The sequence below is a fragment of the Natator depressus genome, chromosome 7, assembly GCF_965152275.1.
Source record: "Natator depressus isolate rNatDep1 chromosome 7, rNatDep2.hap1, whole genome shotgun sequence".
Taxonomy (NCBI): Eukaryota; Metazoa; Chordata; order Testudines; family Cheloniidae; genus Natator; species Natator depressus.
The window spans coordinates 17,084,821-17,097,926 of record NC_134240.1 but is presented as its reverse complement, the minus strand read 5'-3'; positions in this window follow the sequence as shown (position 1 = coordinate 17,097,926).

The following is a 13,106-nucleotide window of genomic DNA, read 5'->3' as shown; positions in this document are numbered from 1 at the left end:
AAAACTGACCATTTATTCTTATCCTAAAGGACTTAAGTGGGAAGGCAGTTTGAACTGTTTGTTAAGTAAGAACTGACTTGTTATTCAGGTTTCTGGAATCTATGGAGTAGCATAGTCTGGTAGTGGGCAAAGACATTCCTTCTCTGTGGTCTTGTTCCTCTGGCCTGTGCTGACTAGAGTCCTTCATTTTGCACCAAATTAAGACAGTGTCCCCCCTGCAGTATCAGCCATATAAGTAGGCCCAATCCTGCAAGGTGCTGTGAACATCCTGAGGGTTCTTGACCACCCACAACTCCCTACAATGACAGATGAGGGTCCCAGTACCTCCTAGGTAAAGCCTTAAAAGTGAATTCTCTAGACATAGCATTTCCTTTTGAATGATGAACTCTATGTGCTCATTCAAATGAAAGGTGTTTCCACCGCACACATCAATAAACAGTTGCAGATGTTGCCTACAATAAAATAAAGCACAAAATGAGAACAGGAAAAATAGCTAATAAATAAAAACAATTAATATTGCTCTTTGAAAGGAATTCTGTGGTGTGTATAATGTAGTTAGAAATATTAGACTGATCGTGGAAATTCTTCAATACAGGTGGACCACTTTAACTTCATGGACCCACAGTAAAGTCAATGGGACTCCATGTACATACAGGGATCCACCTGCATGGAATAAGATGCAAGGGTAGTGGAAAGAGCATCACTTATAAAATCATTCCATTAAACTGTCTATCTATATGCCCTCCATCCAGCAAAGCACTTAACGTTTAAGTACATGAGTAATCCCATTGGCTTCAATGGGGCTACTCATATTGCTTCAATAAGATTTGACTTCCATGGGACTATTCATGTGCTTAAAGTTAAGCATGTGCTTAAGTGTGTTGCTGGGTCTATGAGCGCAGCTTGGAATCACAATCACTCACAGATTGCAAGTCCACTCTCTTGGCAGAGAAATCTGCAACAAAAATACATTTTTGAGCTCACTGGAGCTGAACAGCTAATTCATAAACTGCTGTTTACTACAGAGAAGTGTGTATTTTGAATCCCAGTTGTTGACTTTAAGTGCCTGTTCTTATTTCTGGCTTTAATCTGTTGTACATGGATATAACCATAAATTAAAATGATTTCCAAAGAACTAACATATATTTATCTAGTCAGAGCTGTACATTCATAGACAAATATGTGTACCCACTAATCTCCTGTAAGGGTGAATACTGCAAAGTTCTGAGTGCATTCAAATCCCAGAGATATTAATGAGATTTGAAGTGACTCAACATCTCTTGGGAAGTTCCCAGTTCCATGCAGGATTAGGCAATTATAGACTTTATTTGCTTTCTGGAACACTATTATACCTTTCAGACAATGGCTATTCATAAAGAATGTTAAATACAACTATTTCAGTTATGTCAACTGAGCATTAATTCTCTATTTAAATTAATATGTGTGGTTTCGGAAAAAAATCTTTGTCTTCAGAGATACGTTTTAAGAAATTCAGGATTTTTTAGACGGATGTTTTCACCTTATCAATTTTTTCCCCATTTAGAGCTCTCGGGAGAAAATATTGGGAACGTTTGGAAATATAATGCTTCAAATATACTGGCACTAATTTACTCTGGCAACATATGAAACGTGCTCATTTTTTAACCCTGAAGTTTATGCATAAAGTGTAAGAATGTATCACCAAACTCATATGTACTGCAAATGGATACCTTCAACTGACAAACTGTGCATCAACAGTACAATACCTTTTCCCTCCTGTGAAGCTAGGGCATATCCTTCAATTGCCTCTGACATTTTCTGATAGATTTTTGCCAGTACCATTTGGTCTTTCCTGATATTTAAAAAGAACATTGATTTAGCATAGTATTTAGGTACAGTAAATTATCAGTATGACCATCTCATTTTGTTGCCTATTTATAGAGGTCCAGGTAAAAAACAGTCTCTATATTGCTGGAAATTCTTTCTAAATATTTAGGAGTATAAATATTTAGGGGCTGCCTGGGTAAAAGATGCTGTTTCTGACTGGAATGACCACAAGGAAAGGTCTTGATTCAACCCTGAGTAATGGAGGCCGCTGTCAGGGCAGCCCAAAATTTAGGGCTCTTGATGATAGAAAGTCCACCTGGAAGGGAATTATGATGGTAGCTTCTGCTAAATTGGGAGGCCTACAAATAGCGAGCACAGCTTGAAAGTGGGTCGTGGTGGAGAGACAAAGGGTATGGATAAGGTGGCTGGAAGCTGCATATTATCGTAAAAGCATGAACATGACCTGACCTCTGCTTGGGAGGAATCACATCTGGACACAACAGCCACTACTTGGTGAACCTGTTTCCCCCAATCCTTTTTAAGTGATGCATGTTGTCAGTTGGCTTGCATGTTTGTGAGTTCTTTCTATGTGCTTTCCCAGCTCTGCACAGGTAGCTGGTTCAGCTGAAATGTCGTTGCCTGGGTAGTGCTGTTTAGGTTTCTCAGGGCTTCTGTCCTTGAAGCGTCAATGTTATTAGGAAGCAATGCAGCATGTTAATTCAGCAGACTTTGATGTTTCTCATAAAGAAAGACCTCAGGCACAGTTCAGTGACAAAAGCACTTGGCCAGGTTTATTGCTGTCAAGACAGAGTCCTAGTGGCCTGGCTCCATGGTTACAGGTATGCTAACACGAGTGCTCTGTGTCAAGGAACAGCTCAGTCAGTCACAGGACTCTTCACTGTCCCCTCAGCCGAACAAAGAATTAAGGCAAAGTATCCCTACATTTATAGATGAAAACAAACAACTAATACACACAACCTACATACCATCTCACATATTTTATGACATCTGTTTGTTACCTCCCCTTGTTCCTGATATCTTAGACCAGTGTTTCCCAAACTTGGGATGCCGCTTGTTCAGGGAAAGCCCCTGGCGGGCCGGGCAGGTTTGTTTACCTGCCGCATCCGCAGGTTCGGCCGATCGCGGCTCCCACTGGCCGTGGTTCGCTGCTCCAGGCCAATGAGGGCTGCAGGAAGCAGTGGCCGGTACGTACTTGGCCCGCACCGCTCCCCGTGGCCCCCATTGGCCTGCAGTGGCGAACCGCGGCCATGGGGAGCTGTGGTCGGCCGAACCTGCAGACATGGCAGGTAAACAAACTGGCCTGGCCCACCAGGGGCTTTCCCTGAACAAGCGGTGGACAAAGTTTGGGAAACACTGTCTTAGACAAAACATCCCCATTCATTGTTTGGTCAAACCATCTTATCTTATGCTCGATTGGGATGTATCTCTACTAGCTGGAATATATGTACATAAATATCTAGTGCCTAGTACACTGGCAACAGCTTTGCCAAGTTCATGTACCAGACAGTGAATTTGTAAGCATCTGCTTTAATACTTGGCCTGACTTTGTTTCACAGTCTCTGGTTCCGGCCTTAGATCTTTCACCAGGCCAATGCTACCAGCTCTCTCTCTGTCTCTACTATAATACATTATTGATCATCATTTTGATGTTTGTTTCATGGATTCCATGCCTATATCTTTGATTGAATAAACTCCACACTGCATGGGTACAGGAAGGGGTTAATTCTCCACATGGGTACAGGGTCTGATGCTAGCCCTGCTCCACAACACCTGTCAGAAGCATAAAGGCTGCAGGGGAAGGCCTTCCAACTGGTGCTGCAGCCCTGTGGCAGATAGGATTTAGAGGATGGACTGGGCAGACCTGACCTAAGTACTCTAGTAGCAGCAGATTATAAAGGAAGCTTGGATGAGGCTTTATGTTTTCTTATTGTCAATAAATTCAAACCCCAGAAACACTGCTCACAGGTGTGTGGCCTCATACAATATTTTTTGTATTTTGCTTAATGAATCTAGCTTATTTGTTTTCACTTAAAATTTCCTTTATTTCCTAAGAGTCTACTACAAACCAAGGAAGAACAAATGTACAACCTCAGGGGAGAGCCCAGTGTTTGTGCCTCCTTTGTAGCAGGCTGCATCTGAATACAAGATGGCAGATCCCTCTCCAATTAATGGTGATTATCTCTAATCAATGGTGCAGAGAACAAATAATCACAGATCCAAGCCACCTTGTGGCCTCATTTGCCAGGGTTCAGCTACTCTAGGCAGAGATCTATAATTGGATCTGCACAAACACAAAGCCTGCACATATATCTGACACCAGGATTGAAGATGTAGCTTTGGACTGAACTGTAGAAATAACATTATCTTTAGAAGATGTGACCTGAAAAAGTCACGGAATGTTCTCCTTATTACAGAGCTGTTATTCTGCAGCAGGGTCATTTGCTGGTTATTACAGAGCTGTAAAGATCAAAGAGGTTCAAATTCATTATAGTCAAATAAATATGGGGAAAAAAGTGTGAGGTCTTTTTTTTCCTGTTGTTTTTCCAGTTCTTACTCAGAAGAATTGAGATGACAAAAATGATTTCGCTAATGAGTTCCATTCTGTAAATTATGCTGCATTGATTTAAATAGTCAGAATACTCAAAAACCCCAATCTAGGCACTGCATTTCTTCCAGTCTATTTACAAATAACACACACTGTATAAACCTGAAATGTATGTCTCCTGCATTGGAACTACCATTGCATAATGCTTTATTGGCATTAATAATGAAGAGCCTAATGCTCACCTACATCGGTGCAGGCAGAGGGGAGCAGAAGTTGGGTGGACAATGAGACAGGGAATGCAGGCCATGAGAATCTTTTACTGTATATTCCCCAACTTTCTCTACTCCATGAGATCAGGGATCTATGGGACAGAGTGGGGCCAGGAAGCAGCCAATCCAACTCCACACCAGTTGGGGAGGGGCCTATTGCCTCATACTTCCCCATAGTGGTGATAGAGCATCGTAGCACCTATGTTTCCAGCAGGAGGAGGATTGCCTTTTCAGGATTAATGCCTCCTTTCCCTGCGGATTGGTAGCACCTGCAGGGTGAACAGTCCTAACCTCCCTTGATCCACTGAACACTCCCTGAGATAAGGAGAAAGTTGGAAACCCTTTTGAGGAACCTTGAAGGCCTACATTACAAAATGCTACTGTGTCTGGACAGAGTTGTCAAAAATCATCATAGCTGATGATGCCAAGTGAAGTTCAGTGGTCGACATAGACCAGGACAAACAGTGGTCAGCTTCATGCCGGCTCATTGTGATTGAAAAACTAATTGTTCAAGTGTCCCTCCTTGAGAGCCATGCTCAGACACAGTAAATCATTGCCATTTAGACCAGGCCAATGAGTTTTCTGAGCTGTCAGTCCCCATTTACTATGGGAGGATATGATACAGATGTGTATTTCTGGCCATTTGTTTTGTAAATGGCAAAACTAGAGTTTATTTATGAAAGACATAATATAAAAAACCCACCATCTTAAAACAGAAAGGGAATTTTTCAAGATCTGCCTGTCCACACCTAAACCTTTAACCTGAGACCCAATTTAGAATTAGTAAATAATCACTGCTAGTTCATTTTCAATCTTTCCAGCAGATTAACTGCTTGTCTGAACACCTGAAACAGGAATGATGAGGGTCTGAAGAGACCCTGGAACTCCCTGATTACCTCATCTGTTTTAGTCTGCTACAGCATAGTGAGAAGTTGACTCCTCTGATCACGATGTGATGCTTAGTCCATAGGTGTTGAAGCTCCATTTTCATGCTACATGGGACAGAAGAAGCCTGTTGCTCTTGCATTTTCCATTCAAAGTACAGTGTGGAGAAAAGATAGTGATGATTTAAATGATTAAAAATAAGGCACTTTTAACATCACTTTTTAATTACAGGCACCATCTAAACCACTGTGACAACTAGAGAAATATCTTGCAAAATGACAAAATATGGAAAATTCTTGCAAATTCTGAAATGTTGAATAGAAGTTTTACGTAATTTGGGCCTCAAGAGCACTATTTCACCACATCTGTCAACAAGGACAGGTTATGCATTCAGAAATTATTTAATTCCACTTAGAGAAAAATATGAATTTTCATGACGTTACCGATTGGAGAAATGGTAGATTTTTGCCTGAAGAAATAAAAGAAACTTTTGCACTGTTTGTGCAATGTCTCCTGGAATGTTTTGTTTATTTCCAATGTGCTATTTCTCTGGCACAATGAATGTTTCCATATTTATAGCGGTTTTGCCATATTAATATCCACACATGATAAACATGGTTTCAGAGTAGCAGCTGTGTTAGTCTGTATCTGCAAAAAGAACACCTTCTTTGTATGTATATATATATATCTTCTTACTATATGTTCCATTCTGTGCATCCGATGAAGTGGGCTGTAGCCCATGAAAGCTTATGCTCTAATAAATTTGTTAGTCTCTAAGGTGCCACAAGTACTCCTGTTCTTTTTACATGCTAAACATGTTTGTTACAGGTGTAGTCTCTCTCGTATGATTTAGCTGCATAGTTTTCCCATTAGTGCAGTTGAAGTTTCAGAAATCACAGGATATTCTGATGCAGTTTCAATGTTTCTCAAAACAATCAAGATGATATTTTTCACTTAGATTATACTTCATGCAAGTGTCTGAAGGCACTTTAAAAAGTTTTAAAGATACAGTGTCAGGGAAGCTCTCTGAGAAACAACTAGGAAGGTTGGGTCTGAATTATGGAATTAACACAGGATGGGGAGACAGGAACTCCTGACTTAGACTCCCACTTATGAAAATGATTTACCCTGTAGACATGGGCAAGTACCTTGACTTGCTCGTGCTTTGGTTTCCACATCTGTAAAACTGGGATAGCAATATTGGCTAACCTTCCTCACAGGGCCATTGAGATTAAATAATGTTTGCAGAGCTTGAAATTGAAATGTGCTAAGTATTAAAACCATTATTAACAGTGGTAAATATTGATCAGATTGAAATAACTATAGCTCTAGAATCTAGCATGAAACTTATCCCTTACCCAGCCCTTTACATCAGGGGGCTGCTTGCCTGGGTAGGAACTAAATGAGGACTTTGGCCCTGATTCAAATGAGATAGTTTGGTATGCACCTAACTATAAACACACAAATAGTCTCATGAGCTTCAGAGAGACTACTCATAAACCTAAAGTTAGATGTGCTTGGGTACCTTGCTTTAGGGGCCTTTGGAATTCCAACTTAATTTCAAGCCATTTTCTCTGTCTTGATAGGTTTCAGAGTCGCAGCCGTGTTACTCTGTATTTGCAAAAAGAAAAGGAGTACTTGTGGCACCTCAGAGACTAACAAATTTATTTGAGCATAAGCTTTCATGAGCTACATCTGATGAAGTGAGCTGTAGCTCACGAAAGCTTATGCTCAAATAAATTTGTTAGTCTCTAAGGTGCCACAAGTTCTCAAATAAATTTGTTAGTCTCTAATGTGCCACAAGTCCTCCTTTTCTTTCTGTCTTGATAGTCCTTCTCAGTCTTTTTACAGCCCATGTGAAGCCACCAGCTGTATTTAAGAACACCAGATTTATTGTTTAAAACAAATTTTCTGTTGTTTTTCAATTCACAGAGGGACTGATTCTGCTCTCTTCACTCACACTGAACAGTAAATTACCCTTCCAGTAGTCCCCTTAAAATCACCTCACAAACCCACCTAACATACAAATGAAGTTATATTTGCAATTAGAGCTATTAAGGCTTATATTGCTGTGCAATAACTCATGCTCAGGTGTTATGACTAACACAGCGTATCTGTGTGAATAATGGTCCAATATTTCAAACCCTGGTGTATCTTATTAGTGAATTAAAATATCATTCATGCAGTAAATTATTCCTTGCAAATCTTGGTATTTTGTCAACATTTTTATTTGTTTTAAATTATGTAGTAGTAAAAAGAAACAAATATGGCAAACTGGTGTTCTTCCTGAAGGTATATGTAACCTGCCTTTGGGATATATAGAAGTTACACACCAAAGAGAAAATAGCATTTCCATTTTTACTTTACATTTATTTTAGTGTTCCACTCCCTTAGTTCCATTTAAGTCAATTCATTCACTGCAGGTGCCACAGATAAAGCACTTCCATGCCAGAATTCAGCATTACTATTCTTCACCCGATGGCACCGATTGCCACTATACATCAACTAGGTTTATTCATCAGCAGCAGTCAAAATCCTGTGGTGTACAAACATCATTTTGAGGACCACCAGTAGTGCAATGATAGACATAAAGATACATTATGCCAATGAGGATGTAAAGCTGTTGATCTGAGCATAATGCACACCTAGGGATGAAATTCTGGCCCAACTGACTTCCTTGTGAGTTTTTCCATTGACTTCACCCCGAATTTTTTCTGAGGATCAGAGTCTGACTTCAGATGTGGATTTGTGGCTATAGATTTTAATGGGAGTTTCATTTGTTCTCCTCCCAGTCGGCTAGTGTTTTTCCCTTTATATCTTTTTCACACCTTTCAGTTGATGCTTTCTACTCTGCGGTCCATTCTGTTTGGCTAGAACATTCTCACACTTCAGATCCACCCATCTCTCTTGTTCTTAAAACCAAATTTTTCCAATAATCTTCTCCTCATCTCTCTCTCCTCACTAAAATGTTATCCTAATACTTGTGTTTTTCTTGTCTATCTCAGGCCCTGATCCTGCAATGAACTTTGGACAGGAGAACATAGCCCTCATACAGAGGAATTTGGGACCCAGCATGGGCACTAGGGTCCACCCAAAAGGATCTAGTTGTAGGACTGATACCTATAGGGACTTCTAAAGACAAGGAAGTCAATGGAAAAACTCCCATTGACTTCACTGGGCTTTGCACTGCACCATGTGTTTTTAAATCACCATGTAATTTTATGATTCTGTATAAAGGTTTTGTATTAATGGCAATATTCAAGGAAAGAATTTTGCCTTACAATTTCATATTTTCCACATACACCAAATGTTTTAGTTGAAGTGAGTTGGAGACAGATGAAGTATATTTGAATAATTTTTATCCCAGCTTACTCTACCCCTGGTATTAGTTGCACTCACCTCACATGTTTTGGGGAACCTTGGGTATGAAAGACTGTATATAAAACCAAATTCTCCTAGTGTTTCAGTGAAATTAAGCATTTTCCATACACTGTTTTATGTAGTCCATGTAAATTATTTGCCATACTTTCCATCTTATTCTGTATCCCCCGTGATATAGGGCAACTTCGGCAGAAATAAATATCCTGCACTGGCGTAAATTAATCTATGGCAAAGTGTAATTGCATGTAAGTGTGAAGTTCTCTGTCTGTCAAACAGCTATTTGAATTAGAGGTAAAATTTATCCCCTGGGAGGTAAACAATGTTGAAGAATGTTTTTAACGTGTCATTGGAGTTAAGGCTTGTGCAGAGATAACCAAAGACAGTTCAGGGCCACAACGTGGCTTCATGTAACAGGTTTCTGTCATGGGAAGAGTGAGTAACGAGTGCAGCCTGCTAGGGGGCTGCCCAGAATAGCTCCAGCGGCACAAAGAGCCATGAAGGCAACAGATTTGGGCAGCTGGAAATTCCCGCTGTGAAAGGGGATTCCCCATAGTTGCTCATTGCGACCCTTTCTTACAACCTCAGGCCCAGAGGCAATGGCCTGTGGAAAGGCAATGACTGCAGAGTTTATGCTCTGGCTAATCCTGGCTGCTGGATGCCCTCTCTGGGGCCATGGACAGCCAGAGTAGGTCTGAGGCTAATCTCACTTATGCTGGGGGCCAAACTGGCAACACTGCCAACCCCAGAATGAAGGAGCCGCAAAGAAAGCATAAATACATTTACATCTCGGGTCCTGAAGTAAATGCAGTGCAACCGGACCTGGAAATCAGACTTGACTACTTTAAACGTCAAGCTACACTTGATTATTCTGCATGACTGTAAGTCAGGAGTAATTCCACTCAAGTCAATAGTTACACCAGCGTAAATCCAGTGTGAGATCAGAATCAACCAGTTGTCTTTCTATTTCAGTTAGTCAGAGCTTTCCTTTCCTGACCAATCTAGCCTTTCTCCAGACAGTGCCATTACAAATTAGAAATTTACCATTCACCATAGCTAACATAATATTTATGGTATTCTCGTTCTAAATATAGGCTTTGCTGCAAATCCTGGAACAGGTAAAAACAGGGGTATGTTAAACAAAGTTTATGACACACATTCATAGGTACAGGAAGTAGGGCAGTGGCAGGTTTTGCACCCAGCATCCCACTGCTGGTCCTGCGCCCCTGCTGCCCAAGGTCCCAGCTGCTGTCTCCGCGTCCCTGCCACCCGGGTTCTCGGCCGCCAGCCCCACTGCTGCCCCGGTGGCTCCGCTGCCGGCCCCGGGTCCCACTCGGCCCTGGGTCCTGCTCAGCTGTTGGCCCTGCACTCAGGGGCTCTGCTGCCAGCCCAGGGTCCCACTCGGCAGCCGGCCCTGCTGCCATATGGCTCCCGGCTGCCGGCCCCACACCCAGGGGCTCCACGCCAGCCCCAGGATCCTGGCCACTGGCCCACATGCTGGGGCTCTGCATCCTGCTCAGCTGTGGCCCCAGCCTCCGCCACCTTACTCCTGTTCGGCGCGGCCCCCAGCCTCCCCACCAGCCACAGCCCTGCTCGTGGTCCCAGCTCTGAGGGGTGGTGAGGGGCGCGGACATGGATAAGAGAGGTGCAGCTCAGCACCCCCACTCCAAAAACGGTTCCAGTGCCACTGCAAACATTATGCTTATTCTTATCTGTTATGAAAACAGAATACTCCATTTCCAAGACTGCAGCCATATGATGCTCACTTCTTGGGAACTTTAACTTGTTGCCAATGAGTTGCACAGCAAGAAAATAGAACTACTGCTATCTGCTAACCAGCATATTTTCGAAGCGCCTTCAAAAGGGCACTATCCTAACAGGCATGTTTACACTCAGCAGTAATGACTGTTTGACAGCTGTTGCTGTTGGACTTTTATTTAATTAATTTATTTATTTAATATTTAAGTCCTATGATTTCTGCCTTTCATCCCATCTGTACAATGTACAAAAAAATCTAAATGTTTGAGTAGAACCCAGGAATCAATCATACTTTCAGTTTGTAGTCCATTGCTGTCATTTAATCATCTGCCCTCTCTTTTAAAAAAGAGACTTTTTTCCTAATTTCTTGCCTCTCATTTTCTGCAAAAGAAAGATATGACTTGCTTCTTACAACATTTTGTTTTTCAGGGAGATGAACATAACGGTCTTTCTGTCATGTTCTAGTAATAATCAGAGTCTATAGACATATCAACTCCAGGGGTCAGACATATCAACTCCAGGGGTCACACTTTGCTTCTACTTCATTACATGGCATTTCACTTACATTTATGGGTTCAACTATCTAGCAGAATGAAGTGCTTTTTGTTAATATTCAGATACTACCTTGCTTTAGCCTGAAAAAGTAAACTGTGAGGAGAGCTACGTTTGTAACATTACTGTTATTTATCTTAAATATTTCTTAAGTGAGTTTTATCATTCTCAATCAACATTGAATATTAAAAGGTTCAAAGAATTCAAGCAGCAGGTTTGAACTAATTCCTATGGGTGAAATCTTGGCCTCATTTAAATCAATGGGATTTTTGCCATTGCGTTGACTTCACTTTACTATATTTCTGAAAGTGTTCGGGGTTGGATAGATTGGGCAAGATTCTTAGCTGCAAGGTACCATGGGACAGAAAGGTGCCAGATCTGGCTAGCTGAGAGATCCCTGGTGTGAGAGAGCTCTCATATGGCACTGTCGTCTGCACCACCTCTACCTTTCCTACTCAGCCCCACTGATGAGGCCTATCAGGATGGGGATAGGTGTGACTGGAAAGTGCCGTGCTCTGGATATTCCCAGCTGGTATATAGTTCCTTAGGGACCATAGCCAGTTAGTGTAAGTCAGAGAAGCCTCCAAGTTGTTTTAACCAATATTAGTGCAGATTCACCCTGAGAATCAGGGAGTTGTAATCGGCTCCTTGCCAGTCCCCTTCTCTACTGTGCCAAGCTAAAGCTGGAAACATTGGAGAAACAGACCCATTATCAAATAATGCCTTGTGCTTGATTATAATGACACATACTATACTTAAAATCCATGGGCTTATCTGATCATCAGTCTTCCTCAGTTATTACAGTGCTCAGAGATATAAGAGTAACAGTGCATTTAGTTCCTTCCATATGACAAGCCCAATTATTAAATCATTTCTTCCCAAGTACAATTCTTGTCAAACTTAAATTTAAATGAGATCAAATATTGCAGGAAGAAATAGAAGACGGTCAATGAAAGAGAATGATTGTTTCTTATCAGCCTGCTAGGAAAACCAGATGAAAGTTCTGGTGGTTTCAAATTCAAATTTTACTGGACCCCATCCAGCCTTTTTCAGACAAGGATTATTGAATTGCAATAAGTAATGGAGTTGAACTCTGGAGAGGGGCTGAGATGTAATCAACATTTTATACTCTCATAATAAATTTATGAACTTTTGTGAACAAACAGTTGAGGCTATATGACTGGGAGAGGACTAAGATAACATTTTCAAACGTGGGTTACCTAAAGTTAGGCACCTGTAAAAATCCCCTGATTTTCAGAGATGCTAAGCATCCAGTGGCTCCTAGATAACTCAACTTGAGTTGTGGGTGTTTTGAAAATCAGGTGCCTAAATGAGAATCTAGATGACTCATTTTAGGCACCTGCTTTAATAATTTGTGGTGAGCTTTTATGTAGTTCCTGTAAGAGGCACAGCAGAAGAGTTTAAAAAGGCCCAAGAGGAGATGGGTAAGTCAATTTTGGGCTGCTGTAGGGATGTAATTGAGACAGCCCTTGGGAACTGTTTATGGGTGGACTACGTCACCTGGGATGCACCAGGGTCTCCCCCCTGATTGAATTGCTGCAGGGTGTTATGGAAGTCCTATGACTGTGGTGCATCATTGAATATATAGTCTGGCTGGGGTGCCTGGCCTGTATATGAGAATGGGGGCCTAAGATACCTGAAGTACAACTCCCATAAGGCACTGTGGAAGCTCAGGCAGATGCAGTTCAAATCTGACCCAAAATGAAACATGATTCAGTTCACCAAGCCAAACCAAAACGTCAATATTTCTGAACAGAAAAAGTTTGGAACTTTCCATGGCTGACAATTCTGTTCTTCAGACACAATGGGATGTCCTATCATCAGGATAAAGCTCATCTGTGCAGCAGACTGCTTTCTCAGAGACTTTGGAA